At 44.2% G+C, this 13,070-nt stretch overlaps 1 long non-coding RNA gene across 2 annotated transcripts; it reads left to right on the top strand.

Moving 5' to 3' along the window:
* Positions 1-529: 529 nt before the first annotated feature.
* Positions 530-10,469, top strand: LOC150003336 (uncharacterized). 2 transcript variants are annotated; one of them, XR_016512658.1, is made up of 3 exons: positions 530-953; positions 1,366-1,556; positions 8,364-10,469. It is a non-coding gene; the product is annotated as an uncharacterized LOC150003336 (long non-coding RNA). The 2 variants fall into 2 exon arrangements; XR_016512659.1 differs by lacking the exon at positions 8,364-10,469 and adding an exon at positions 6,875-7,225.
* Positions 10,470-13,070: the final 2,601 nt, after the last annotated feature.

Consider the following 13,070-nt stretch of genomic DNA (forward strand, 5'->3'; position numbering starts at 1 on the left):
CCCCATCCCCGCTGTTAGAGCTCAAAAGTTGTCCTTGATCCTGTTTTATTTACTGCACTCCCCCCCCCACCCCACCCCCACACTTAAGCCATCAACTAGTGGCTTCTATCTTCTAAAATCCCCACATCCACCCACTTCTCAGGCCCTGCCCTTGCTGCCACCGCCCTGTCCCCAGCCATTATCTTCCCTCTCCTGGACAGCGGCAGCCCTTCCTACCTGGGCAGGGCTAGGCAGCTGCTTCCACTGTGGCTCTCTGAGGAGGTGCTTCCTAACATATAAATCAGAATGTTTATTCCCCTTAAAGCCCTCAAGTGAAATAACCTAAATGACTATCCACAGGAACTGGTCAGATAAGTATTGGTTAATGCCTACAAATGGAATATTATGCAGACATACCAAAAAGGAATGATTATGAGAACACTCTACTGTGCTGGAGCTTGAACTAGAGTAGAAAATTTTTGCAAACACCCCCAAGGTGACAGTTGCCCCCAAACAAGTGCAGAATGTTAGCTTTGGGGTTGCACGCATTAGCCAAGCCTAGATACCCTTAGCCCCACCCCTGCTTCACAACGGTTGTGTTGTGCTACTACCCCAGCTAGCAACCCAGGATATAGGTTTATGCTATATAAGCAGCTTTGTACTGAGGCTAGGGGCTACTCACTTGAATCCCTGTGTGGAGTGCGAGTGGGTAGTCGCTGGCCAGCTAATAAAGGCTCTTTAAATTCTAATTTGGTTGTCTCCGACCGTCTGGTTCTCGCACTTGGTCCACAACATTTGGAGGCCCCAGCAAGATCCCCAGCCTTAGCTGGGCACGGATCATGAGATGGGCCTGACACCAGACCCACCTCAGGGGGAGATCTCTGAGAGACGTTCCTTAGCCCCGAGTAGGACACTGGCCGACGGGCGCCCTCCCTATCCTGATTGACTACATAGAGCCGTTCGGATTCTTACCGGTAAGGACTTGAATTCCAAGGAAAGGAATTGGGTTGGAACAGGGGGGTACCAAGGGGGTCTCAAGGGAGGGCCAGACACAGCATTACCTCTGAGACCCGGTCCTGGACCACGACGGTGGCTGGTGACCACAGATTTGTCTGTCTTAAGTGTCGTCTTATCTGTTTTGTACAAGAACGGGTCTGTCTTAAGTGTCGTCTTATCTGTTTCATATAAAATAGGTCAGACTGCTTCATGTGCTACATGTATGCCTTTGCAATGTTTTCTTAAAAACTTCTAGGATTTAGGAGGCAGGCTTCATTCTGTGGGATGCCAGTGAACCCAAACCAAAACCCCTCCTTCTCCCAAAACCCCACTGACTTGATTTCTTTGTTAAAATCTATCTTCTTCACCCACCGTAATGTTTCTGTAAAGCAATGCTGCCTTCAGTGAGCCCTTGGGACTTCGTGCGGTCCCATGTGTCTAGCTGACGTGCGGCAGGACAGCGGTCGCAAGCTTCAGTTTGGAGCAATTCCCTGCGCCTTCAGGAGACACTCGGGAGCTGCTGGAAGCCCTGATGGCCCAGTCTGGAGTAAGCAAAGGACAGCAGACAGCCTCAGCGACAGGTGAGTGGCAACCCATTTAGTCGGTGGGCTTGGGTCACTGCCATTAAGACTTAGTAAAGCTCTTCTGGTTTGGTTCTGGGTTGTGCTGCCTGTAGCTGATGCTGTTCGTCTAATCTCAGAGGCCTAGGTGGGGTTTGGGTGGGATTGTTTAACCTCCAAGTGAATGTGTAAGTAAATGTTAAGGTTAAAAAAAATTATTTCCTCCTTTTTTTGTGACTCCACGAACTTCGGTCTACGGAGTCTGAGTGGGCTTTAGCCTCGCAAAAGGAGAGACCAAGTGGGCATTTGTTTGGCCACCTTTGGGAGCTCCCAGCCCGTGTTTGTCTGCACCGTGAGGGGGGAATTGCTCCCATGCCTTGTGTTCCCGCCCCTGATTGTAATCCAAATTAAGTGCATGTTTGTAGCAATCACCTTACCCAACATAAGGGGACACCAGCCCAAGCCTGCACCCACAGTTCTTGACTGTGTGCTCTGGAATTTCCCCAAGTTCCAGGGGACAAAACCCTTTCATGAACTCTGACACCCTAGAAACATTCTGTAAGTCAGAGTGGCCTGCTTTTAGGGTCAGGTAGCCCCCCCTGGGGGTACTTTAAATCTAAATATTATAAGTGTAAAAATGGTGTTGCTCAGGAAGCCAAAATGCAGCGAGCAAAAAGGGAAAGTTGATTAAGGGGAGTAGCAAGGCAGGAGGGAGCAGTGCCATGAGAAAGTGGCTCCAGCTCTACGCTTCTGTCTCCCAAGCAGCTGCAAGCGCCGGGAGGGGGGTGGGGGAACATAAAAACCAAGGCTGTCAATATGGGCAGTACACAGAAAAGCCTAGAACTCTCTGTGCTGTCTCCTGCCACCTTGTAGCCCTGGCCAGCCGATGGCCAACCAGGCAGAGGCACCGGGGACAGACAGTACAGAGGGATCAGGCCCCTTAAAAATTTCCCCAGCATTTCTTTCCACCCCAAGTAACATAAAAAATATTCAATTTGCATCTGAATACTCCCTGCTGAAGCTACAAGGAGGGGCAATGTTAAATTTGCTAGCCAGGCGGCCATCTAATCCCCTTGCTACAGGTTACAGAAACAGCAAAATGTCTGTCTCTCCAACACGGAGAGAGGAAAATAAAGGTGCCACTTTTAAAACTCAGGCTGCTTTTCTTCAAACAATGGTACAAGCGGCAGCAGTGGCATCTTGGCTGCCAGTCAACAACACCTGTAAACCTGTAACTAAAGGGCCCTCAATCTCTTCGCTGCTTCAGCAGGAGGGCCATGCCTATATCTTAAGGAAAAGTGTTACACATGAATAAAACTAATGCCCATTCTAAACATCCTCTTCAATAGGAAAGGAAAAGAAATAATCAGGTAGGCTGCTATAAAAATATAAAAAAGCAAACATCCTCCCAGTCAGGGAATTGTCCCAGCCTAACAAAAGTTTCCCAGTATAAACCCCGAATAGAATAACAGGCCAGAGAATAGGGCTCAAATAGGAAACCTTAAAAGCCTCATCATCAGGGGAATCAAGGAGTCCGTTCCCCAAGCACAGAATGTCTCCAAGGCATTCAAGATACAGCTCCATCAGCATTCCTACAGAAGCTCAGGGACCGAATAAGAAAGTATTCTGGTCTAAATCCAAAGAATGCTATAGGATAGGAGTCACCGTTGTAACAGAAACTGGCCAAATATTTGCAAGAAATTGCAAAAGGTAAATAAATGGGCCAAATAGAACAATTGAAAAACTCCTCAGGAAAGCTCAAAGGTATAAGTTAGAAAAAAAAAGAAAAAGAAGCAGGAACTTCAAAAAGCTGCAGCATATATCTGCAAATCTAGAAACTTTTAGCTGCCAAATACTAAGTTTAAGTATAGTCCTTCACCATGTAGAAAAGAACAAAAATTAAAAGCATGTTGTAGTTAAATCTAAAGAAGTAAAGGGCATTTAAAAAGTTTATAAATGTTGCAAAAGGTCTGTGAAAAGTTGTAATAATAAAAAGGAAAGTTGTGGAAGCTTTAAACCTGGGAAAAGAAAACCTCAGCTGCTTATGTTCTGCTGTAGAATTCTCTGTATCTGTTTTTGACCAATAAGACCTAGGAAAGGTTGTCTGTAAACCAGTTGGCAAAAATTCCTTTTGCCACTCAGGACCCCAGAAGGGTCATTCAGGGCTGCCGAGTGCTCCAGCCTGGGCAAATGAACATGTCTCTGCCAAGGGCATGTCACTCTAGGAGGCCAGTAGACATACTGGAAAGAGAGGGCCTAGCTGCCTTTGTTTTGAATTATTGCTCTGTTTATGCTCTGAAAGGAAAAATTAAGGTTTCCCAGGGAAATTTAAAACTTCACATGAAAAAGGAACCAAGAAAAGTGTAAGACATATAAACGAAAAGGTTTGTTAAAAGTTTATAAAGTTAAAAAAAAATTGTATGGTTTTAGTAACAGAAGGTATAATGCATAAAAATGCAGTTTTAAAAGACAAGGATTTTCCTTCATGCCTTTGTATTTTTCTCCCTACCTGAACCCTCCAGTATTTAGCATTCTAAAGAAGTAAGAAGTGACATAAGGTTCCTTTGCATAAAACTAATAAGACCAGTTGCTAATAATGGTTTTGTCAGCTGAGGCTTTGACTGAAATGTCATACCTGAAAAAGGCATGCCTAGGCTCTAGTTGTTACCAGAAAGCCCTAAGGAATAAAAGTTGACTTTCAAGGCTAATGAAAGCCAAGGAGGAAAAAGCCTGGCACCTTGGTTAGTTGTGTGGTTCATGGCAATCTTTCTAGGGAAGGAACGAAGGTTGCTTCCCTAGTAGATGGCTAGAAGAAACCTTAAGGCCCAATGGAAAATCCAAAGGAGTTGGAAAAGGAGGTGTTTACAGGCAAGGCTGAATGGCAGGTGTGTGGCTCAACTTCTGTGCCCTGACAGGCAAACTAAAAGTCAACATGAAGGTTCCTTAAGTAAGTTCCAGCAAAGTAAACTTAAAAATCATATGTAATTAACCTCTGCTCTTGTTGTGTTTATGCAAATAAACAGGCTAAATTAAAACTAGACTTAATACAATCCCTTTAATAACAAGGAGGGTAATCTTAGGGAGAAAAATCATGACTCAAGGAAAATCACAATGCTCAATAGTAGACTATAAACTAGTGCAGCTGTCTATAAAGTTTACTTTCATGTAAAGTTTGTTTTCATTTAAAAGTTAAACCAGGTCTGTGACATTATCAAAAATACTTAATTTACAGAAAAAAAAATGTCAAGTACCTTGCAACTAAATGTCTTCCAATTAAGACAGTCTCTTAAATTTAGAGACTGGTTTGTAAATTGTGTTATATAAATTAACATGTGTGTTCTTTCTGTTTTCATAGGGCATAAGCCTATAATCTCATTACCTGAGTAATTGTCCGTGCATATAGGCTTCACTTAAGAAGCCCACTAAGACTCAATAGTTTGGCTAAACTAAGTGGTTAGGTTAGTGAAGTATAGGGTAGTCTTTAGGCTTCACTTTGAAACTGTTTTCTCTCTTTTCTATCCTAATGGCTTGGGAAAAAAAGCCCAAAGGTCTGAGAGGGGGGAAATCCTAAAATATTCCCCTCAGCCCAAGCTAAGTATACTGAGCAAAAGGGTTTTGGACAGGTGTGACGTGCCCTGCACACCTTCCTCCAAAGAAGCCATATCTTTTCCTAATATAGGACATTGAAAAATGAATCCCTGCCTTTTGTCATATAGTCATTGTAGGTTAAATTATGCCTTTTAACCCTGTTGCCAAATCTGTTGCCTCCAGAATATGACAAGAATGCCAGCTTGTCCAGCAGCGCCAGTCCTTGGAAACCGAGCATGCTACTACTCGGGACAGCTAACTGACCTGGACTCTGCAAGATCCTTCCCTATGTGGGAAGGCCACCCTCCCCTCCACCCCCACTCTTATTAGAAATTCCTAAACCCAAGGGTAGGTAGGACGACGACCATGTTCAGCTTGAAGCAGCTAGAAAAGCATGAGACCTTCGCCCATTGTCCTCTATAAAATAATCTTAAGTCTAAGAAGAGGAATTGTACAGGGGCTTCATTCCATAAGGGCTAGAAAAGTTTTAGTCCTAAGGTCGCAATATCGCCCTTTAAACACCCAGGACTCAGGGATTTGAATCCCCAAATAAAACCAGTGGGGAATGTGCTGGAGCTTGAACTAGAGTAGAAAATTTTTGCAAAAACCCCCAAGGTGACAGTTGCCCCCAAGCAGGTACAGAATGTTAACTTCGCGGTTGCACGCATTAGCCAAGCCTAGATACCCTTAGCCCCACCCCTGCTTCACAACGGTTGTGTTGTGCTACTACCCCAGCTAGCAACCCAGGATATGGGTTTATACTATATGAGCAGCTTTGTACTGAGGCTCGGGGCTACTCACTTGAATCCCTGTGTGGAGTGCGAGTGAGTAGTCGCTGGCCAGCTAATAAAGGCTCTTTAAATTCTAATTTGGTTGTCTCCGACCGTCTGGTTCTCGCTCTTGGTCCACAACACTACCAGTACTGAGACAAATGGTCTCTGGGACACCAAGTGAAAAGAGCGAAGTGTGAATGTTATGCTACCATTTGTAAAAGAAGAAGTGGAGGGGAGAGAGAGTGTGTGTGAGTGTGTATGATGGAACATCTCTATCAGCACATGCAAGAAACTAGCAAGGAAATGGCTTTCAGGGAAAGCATCTGGGCAGGTGGGGGATGGAGAGAGGAAGATAGTTTACCTTTTGGTACTTCTGAATTTTGAATGGGATGACCATGTTACGTGTTCAACAATAAATCAATGAAATTTAAATGTTTGCATGAATTAAATAATGAACTCTCTCCTCTCACTTCCCATCTCACTTAATCAGAAAATCTGGTCTCCTCCCTCTGCCCTACTAAGCCTCACAGCTGGGCCCTGCCCCCACCTCTGCTCTTTCTCACAAAATTCCAGCTGCTCTACCTCCTCCTGAACCTCAACCTGCCACACACAGCCCCTTCCCAGGCTTTTTGCTTTTTCTGATCCCTGTACCTTGACCTCTCTCATAGCCCTCTGTGTCTACTGCTGTCACTTCTTCAGGGATGTCTTTCCCAGCCTCAGTATAAATTTGTGAACTCTCCTATCACTGAAAACCCACATTCTATTTTCTTCATGGCAACTATTTCTGTCTCAAATTATTTACTTGCTGATAGTGCATCTCCACCACTGTGCTCATATGCCACCACTATCAGATGCCCAGAACAGTGCCCTGCTCATCCTATATAATAAATATTTGTTAATGAATGAATATTTTTCTATTTTTTCTTATGGTGGTCCTGACAGCATATTTACAATAATTTTTGTTTTGTTTCTTTACAGCTCATAGTGACAGCATACAGACTAGAGTTCTAATCCTGGCTTCTCTTCTTCTTAGTTTTGTGACCTTGGGCAAGTCACAGACCTCACTGGGTCTTGTAAAGATTAAATGCAACCTGAGGAATAACGTACCAGTTCTGGCAGGCCTCCTTCCGTGGACTCCCGCAGCCCAGGAATGACTGTTGTCCATATGAGGACGAGGAAATATGCCCAGGCCAGGGGACAGCCTGCCCAAGGTCATGCAACCTGGGCAGCAGACACAGGTCTCCACTCCAGGGTTCTGACTCCTTGCTCAGCACCTGAGCACAACAGGCTTTCTTTCCTTATTGTTTTCGAATCAAGAGCCCCTCCTCCCCTGGGAATGGAGCTTAAGTTTATAACCAACCAGCACGATAATTTCCCACTTTAGGGGGAATTGGTCGTTTATCTTTTGGTTTTCTTCTCATAAATGCTTGATACGTGTTGGCCTGGAAAACAGCACAGAGTTTCTAAACAACATCATCAAATTAAATGCAGTGACGCACTGGCTCAGGAAAACCATCCATCTCCTCGTTCCTTAAGCGCAATGAAATGGTTGATCAGTTCTGCCTCTGCATGTTTATTTGTTATCATGGATAAAAACACCAACAGCGAAAGCCAGAGAATTGAACCTGCCTTCTAATCTAAGTGCTGAAATACAAAGTCATTTTCCAGACATCGTGTTCATATGTTATTTTCTCAATTTAGACTGCAGACTGCAGGTACAAGGGCTGGCTTTGTAATGACCTGCGGGAAGCAGTGAATAACTGAAATTTGACAACAGATGTCACCAGCACTGTGTTGCTCACAGAGCCACCAGTGCTACCTGGCATTTCAGTGCTTATACATTTTCTTTGGAGCAATACAATTTCTTTTGCAAGAATGCAGTGCCTTATTGTCAAAATTTTCTGCTTTCCTGTGACACCACATCTGATCTTTTTCATCCTTGCAATGACCTTAGGAAGTCACAAACATACTCTCATTTTACAGAAAGGGAAACTGAGGCTCAGAGTGGCCCAGGATTGTCCAGGGTCATGCAGAGAGTGATCCATGCCTACCAGTCTCCAAAGCCGTGCCAGCCAGGACCACTATAAACGGTCCCCTAAGTGCGCCATCCCTGCAGAGCATCTACCTTGCAGGCATCCTTCTGAGTCAATTAGTGCTACTCAGATTAGGAATGTCAGACTGAAGCAGATCAATAGAGGCAGAGTGGGCTGAAATACTCAATTGAAACGAGCAAAATGAAGGCACGAAGCTCCCAGAAGCAGAATCCCAATAGGCCCCCTAGTTTGCAGCTCCCTGAGGCTAAGTCACATATCAAAAGCCGGCTCCTTAACAAATTGTGCATCCTATTTTCCTGTTCTGCCTCCTCTCTGTGAAGGAGCAATCAGCTTTGTCATTCAGTCTTCAGGAAACCAGTCAGAGTGTGCCAAAGAAACTGCAACTGAAAACTTAATATGTCTCTTTCTTGCAGAATCTAGGGATCAAATAAGCTGTTTTGTGCCATTTGATTCACGTCAGTCTTCAATACCACACAGAGAATGTGTTCATCATGCCACCATGGCCTGCGGGAGGCAGGAGAGCAAGGATCCAGGAGTGGGAGGAGGCACACTGGCCATCCCACCCTCAGTATTTTGGGGTGTGGCACTGACATTTACAAGTCCCCGCACTTGCTCATTGCCACAGAACCTTTAGAGGTCAGGCCTGGTTTTGGACATCTGGAGCCAGGCCTCCCAACCACATGCTAACAAGCCTCTCAAAACGCGCTGAAGGAGCCTGGGAGGGAATGACTGATGCTACCCGGAATGCTGGCTGGGGAGACGGTGGTCAGGGAGACCTTTCTGAAGATACGTGAGCTCAGACTCCTAAGAGCAGAAGTCAACCCCATGAAGAAGGTGGGAAGGGCCTCTGCAGACAGGGATCGTGGTCCAGTTGCACTTGCACTTCCAAAGTGTGATCTGAGGGGTGTGTACATAGGTGTGAGAATGTGAAAAAGGGAGCGGCTACAGGTGGGGCTGGAGAGCAGCCTGCTGATGAGAAGCTCTGGCTCTGGGCCCAGCCCTTTGTTCCAACACGTGCTCTAGGTGATGCTCCCACTCGCTCAAGTGTGAGAACCACCGAGCTGGGTCATCTCTAGAGGGCTGGGTGTAGATGCCCTGCAGTGCCCAGTGCAGCCTCCTTCATGCCCTCTTGGCCTCAAGGTTTCTGGGGATTTTTCTTAATCTCCGGATTGGTCTTGTCCAGGTCATTCCACACACGTCATCCATAGGCTGGCACAGGGGGGCGGAGGAGGAGATGGTTGGAGTCAATGTGCTTCAGTTTTGAAAACAGTGATCCAGGGGCCAGAAGTGCATCCACCGAGAGGCGTCCTAAGTGAGCACGGCAGCATGGGCCTGCCTGACCCGTCCTAGGGCTGGTGAGTGGGCACAAGTGGCCTCTTAAGCAGACTCACTTCCGGCTCCATTGCCTCTGAGTACAGGCATCCAGCAGGACCTCAAACAGAGCGAGGCGCAGCTGCGAAGATGTGCAGCTGTCACGTGCTGGCCCTCAGGAGTTGGAGTGTAGCTCCGTTCTGCTGCCTCTGTTTGGGTTTTCTCCCACCTGACGTTATTCCACACGCTCATCGGTTCATCACATACCACCCCTCTCCACCTGAATGTAAGTTGCATGAAAACAAAGACTTTTTGTCCACCTCTAAAACCTCAGCTGCTAGAACAGTACCAAATACACACTAGGGACTGAATCTTTGTTGAATGAGTGAATGAATGTGATATACTTGGCTGTAGAAATCAGCTTCATTGGGCACATATAGACAAACTTTGGCATTCTCCCTTTGGGGCCAAGGATAAGGCCTGGGGCTACAGTCTAGGTCAGGGTGCTTATTGATCATTCAATCATTCATTATTAGTGTTCCAAAAGTATTAAACAGGCCCCTACTAGTCCAAGGCTCTAAAGTAGGCATGGTGATATAGTGATTAGCAAAAGCAAGCAGTGTCCTTAATATCCTGGAACTTGCCATCTAAATGCTGCAAAATAATCACACAAACAAAACACATGAATATTTTGAGGTGCTCCTTGTTCCTCTAATGGGAGAATCTGAGCTAGTCTGGGTTGATGGGGGAGGCCTTCCCTGCTTCCCTGAGGAAGTGAAGGATGAGCAGAAGTTATGAGTTGAAGAGGAGGAAAGGTGATGGGGGAGAACAGTCTAGATAGCAGGAGCAGCATGGACTCAGGTCCTGCGGCAGGAGAGAAGCCTGGGGAGTGTGAAGGGGCAGAGGGAGCCCGGAGCAGCTGGAGCAGAGAGAATAACAGGGAGGGTGACCTGAGAGAGTCTGAGAAGGGGATGGGGGGCTTAGAGGTCACAGTGAGGGATTTTGCCTTGATTCCAAGAATGACATAGAACCATTAACACATTTTCATCTAGGGTAGTAGTGGCTAGTTGGAGAGCATGGTCAGATCTGTTTTAAAAAAGCTATCTCTGGCAAACCATTTTGAATGCATATGTTGAACTCAAAATTATTTATTCAGGGTGGGGCAAAAGTAGGTTTATGGTTGTTTCTATGGAAAATAATATAATAATAAATAACAATACAAGAATAAACTCTGTGTTTCAAATACCCATAAATATATGGTAGGTAAGAACTCTGAACCTTGAATGCCTAGGTTCATCACTTATTACCTATGTATCCTCGGGTAAATTACTTAATCTCTCTGTCTCACTTACGTGTAAGATGAAAATAACAGTAATACCCCATATGGTGGTTGTGAGAATTAAATTATTTAAAACATGTGAAAAAGTTCAGAACATTATCTGACTCACAGTGTGCATTCAATAATATGAGCTATTATTATTATTGTTGTAAAGTTCAATGTTAATGAGTATTGCTGTCCCCATTGAAAAATGAAAAACTACGGCATTGAGAAGTTAAAGCATGTGTCCAAAGTTGTTAGACAAAGAGGAAGAAATTCAGATCCTGTCTAATGCCTATATTATCAGACTTCTCAGTACTGGCTGCATAGGTCAGATGTTGGTGCAAAGTTCCAGAATGGGTCTGAAAAGTTTTTGGGGACAGACTAAAGGGAAAATAATCCTAAAGTGATTAGCTAACTTGACGATACCCATCCATTTATTGTTTATTTTTCATATATACGCTAAGCACTAGGCCCAGTGCTAGAATATTGAAATAAATTTGATCATGGATCTATCTTAAAAAGATTATAGTCTAGAGGAAGAGATATGCCAGTAAACAAGAAAAAATAAATAAAAAACCCAACACAAAAGTGTTGTAGGTGTTTTGTATGAATGCTTTTTAAGGTAGGTCTCACCTGATATTATTTCCATACATGGAGAAAGCTCTGCCAGACTTGGCTGAGGCTTCAATAAGTGTCGGATCAATCCAGGTGCTGTTGGCTATAAGTAACAGAAACATACAACAATAGGACTTCTTTTAAAAAATCTCAATAACAAGAAGTCAAAGAAGTTAGTAGGCAGGAATCTCCAGGGTTGGCTAAATCAAAGATCCACACTCCACCTTCGAAACAATTTCTAGAATGGTGGCATGAAGAGCTTTGCAGACCATTTTCCCCATGCAACAACCATAGGTAGTAAAAATTATTTTCTAAAACAAAATAAAAGACTTAAAGTTTCTAGAAAGTGCCTATGGACATATACCAAATGAAGAAACATTTCATGATAAACCGGAACAGCAAAATCTGGGCCATTTGAGCCACGATTTGTTTTCTCCTGCTCTACCAGTTCAGCATGATGAAGCTCTGCCCCAGGACGGTGCAGATAAGAACCCAGGATTCCCTTTCCACCCTAGGGTGCTGCAGGCTACCAGGAATTCTCACCCCACCTAGCTACCTGTTGCAGAGGCTAATTCTAGGCAAGAATGGCTGAGAAGTCTGGGACTACTTTTTTCAACAAATCCCCTACCTGTAGGATTGAAGAGGTACTTCAAGTGTGGCAGGCTGAGAACACTGGGGTCCTGATGGCTCTCAGGCAAGCTCACTCACAAGGCTGAGGTTCCCCACTTGGAGAAGCAAATCAAGAAGGCCAGAAGCAACGACCCCACCCAGCACAGCACTTACACAGCAAGGATGTTACTGCAAGAGGAGCAGGCTGCTGAGGGAGCAGTACAGAGATTTTCCCCTGGGGGGAAAGGGAGTTCTAAAGAACAGAAAAGTCTGAAGCTTTCACCAAAATAACTAACTTTATTGGGAACAAAATGAGGAGAAGTTAAGCCTAAGGATACTCTCAAAAACAACGAAAATTTTGATGTAAGCAGTTACAAGGAAGTTGGTAGCTCCTTCAATGCAAGAGCTAAACCTTAGAGTATCTGATAGTTTAATAGAGAGAATCATAAAAAAAAGACAGCTAAGAATAGCCCTCCTGGGATGAGAACAAGTATTAAGAGACTGGCCTTAAAGACCATTCTTGCAAAGGGATCCATCCAAATTTCTCTGGAGGAGATTGTGGAGCAAATTATGCTCCAGGGCATTGCCAAAGACAATAGAGCAATCAGTCATCAATTAATGGAGGCTGACAGCCAGGTGTGATAACAAGAGAGAGACAGACAGCTTAATATATTGGCATGTGATTGGCACCTTCTGCTTTCATTTTGGGATTTACAGCATTAGCTCTTCTGTTTCTCAGGCCTTTGGACTCAGACGAAAATTCACTACTTGGTTTCCTGGCTCTCCAGCCTACAGATGGCAGGTCATGGGATGTCCCAGCCTCCATAATTGTGTGAGCAAATTTCTCATAATAAATCTCCTTTTGTATATTTATACCTATATCTATCAGTTCTACTTTTCTGGAGAAACTTACTAATACAAAATATCAGTAGAATAAAGAATGAAAATTACACGATCATCTCAACAGAGGCAGAAAGGTATTTGACAAAATTCAACACCATTTTGTGATTTTAAAAAATCAATGAACTAGATAGAGGGAATTTCCTCAACTCTATAAAGAGCATCTATGAAAAATCCACATTTAACGTCACATGTAATGTTGAAAGACTGAATATTTTCTCCCTAAGAGTAAGAACAAGAAAAGAATGTCCATTGTCAGTACCTGTACTCATCATTTCTAGTCTAGAGGTTATAACTAGAGCAATTAGGCAAGAAAAAGAATTAAAGGCATTCAGATTAAAAAGGAACAAGCAAAAATATCTAC

This window comes from Furipterus horrens, unplaced genomic scaffold, assembly GCF_987537825.1.
Source record: "Furipterus horrens unplaced genomic scaffold, mFurHor1.1.pri manual_scaffold_8, whole genome shotgun sequence".
Classification (NCBI taxonomy): domain Eukaryota; kingdom Metazoa; phylum Chordata; class Mammalia; order Chiroptera; family Furipteridae; genus Furipterus; species Furipterus horrens.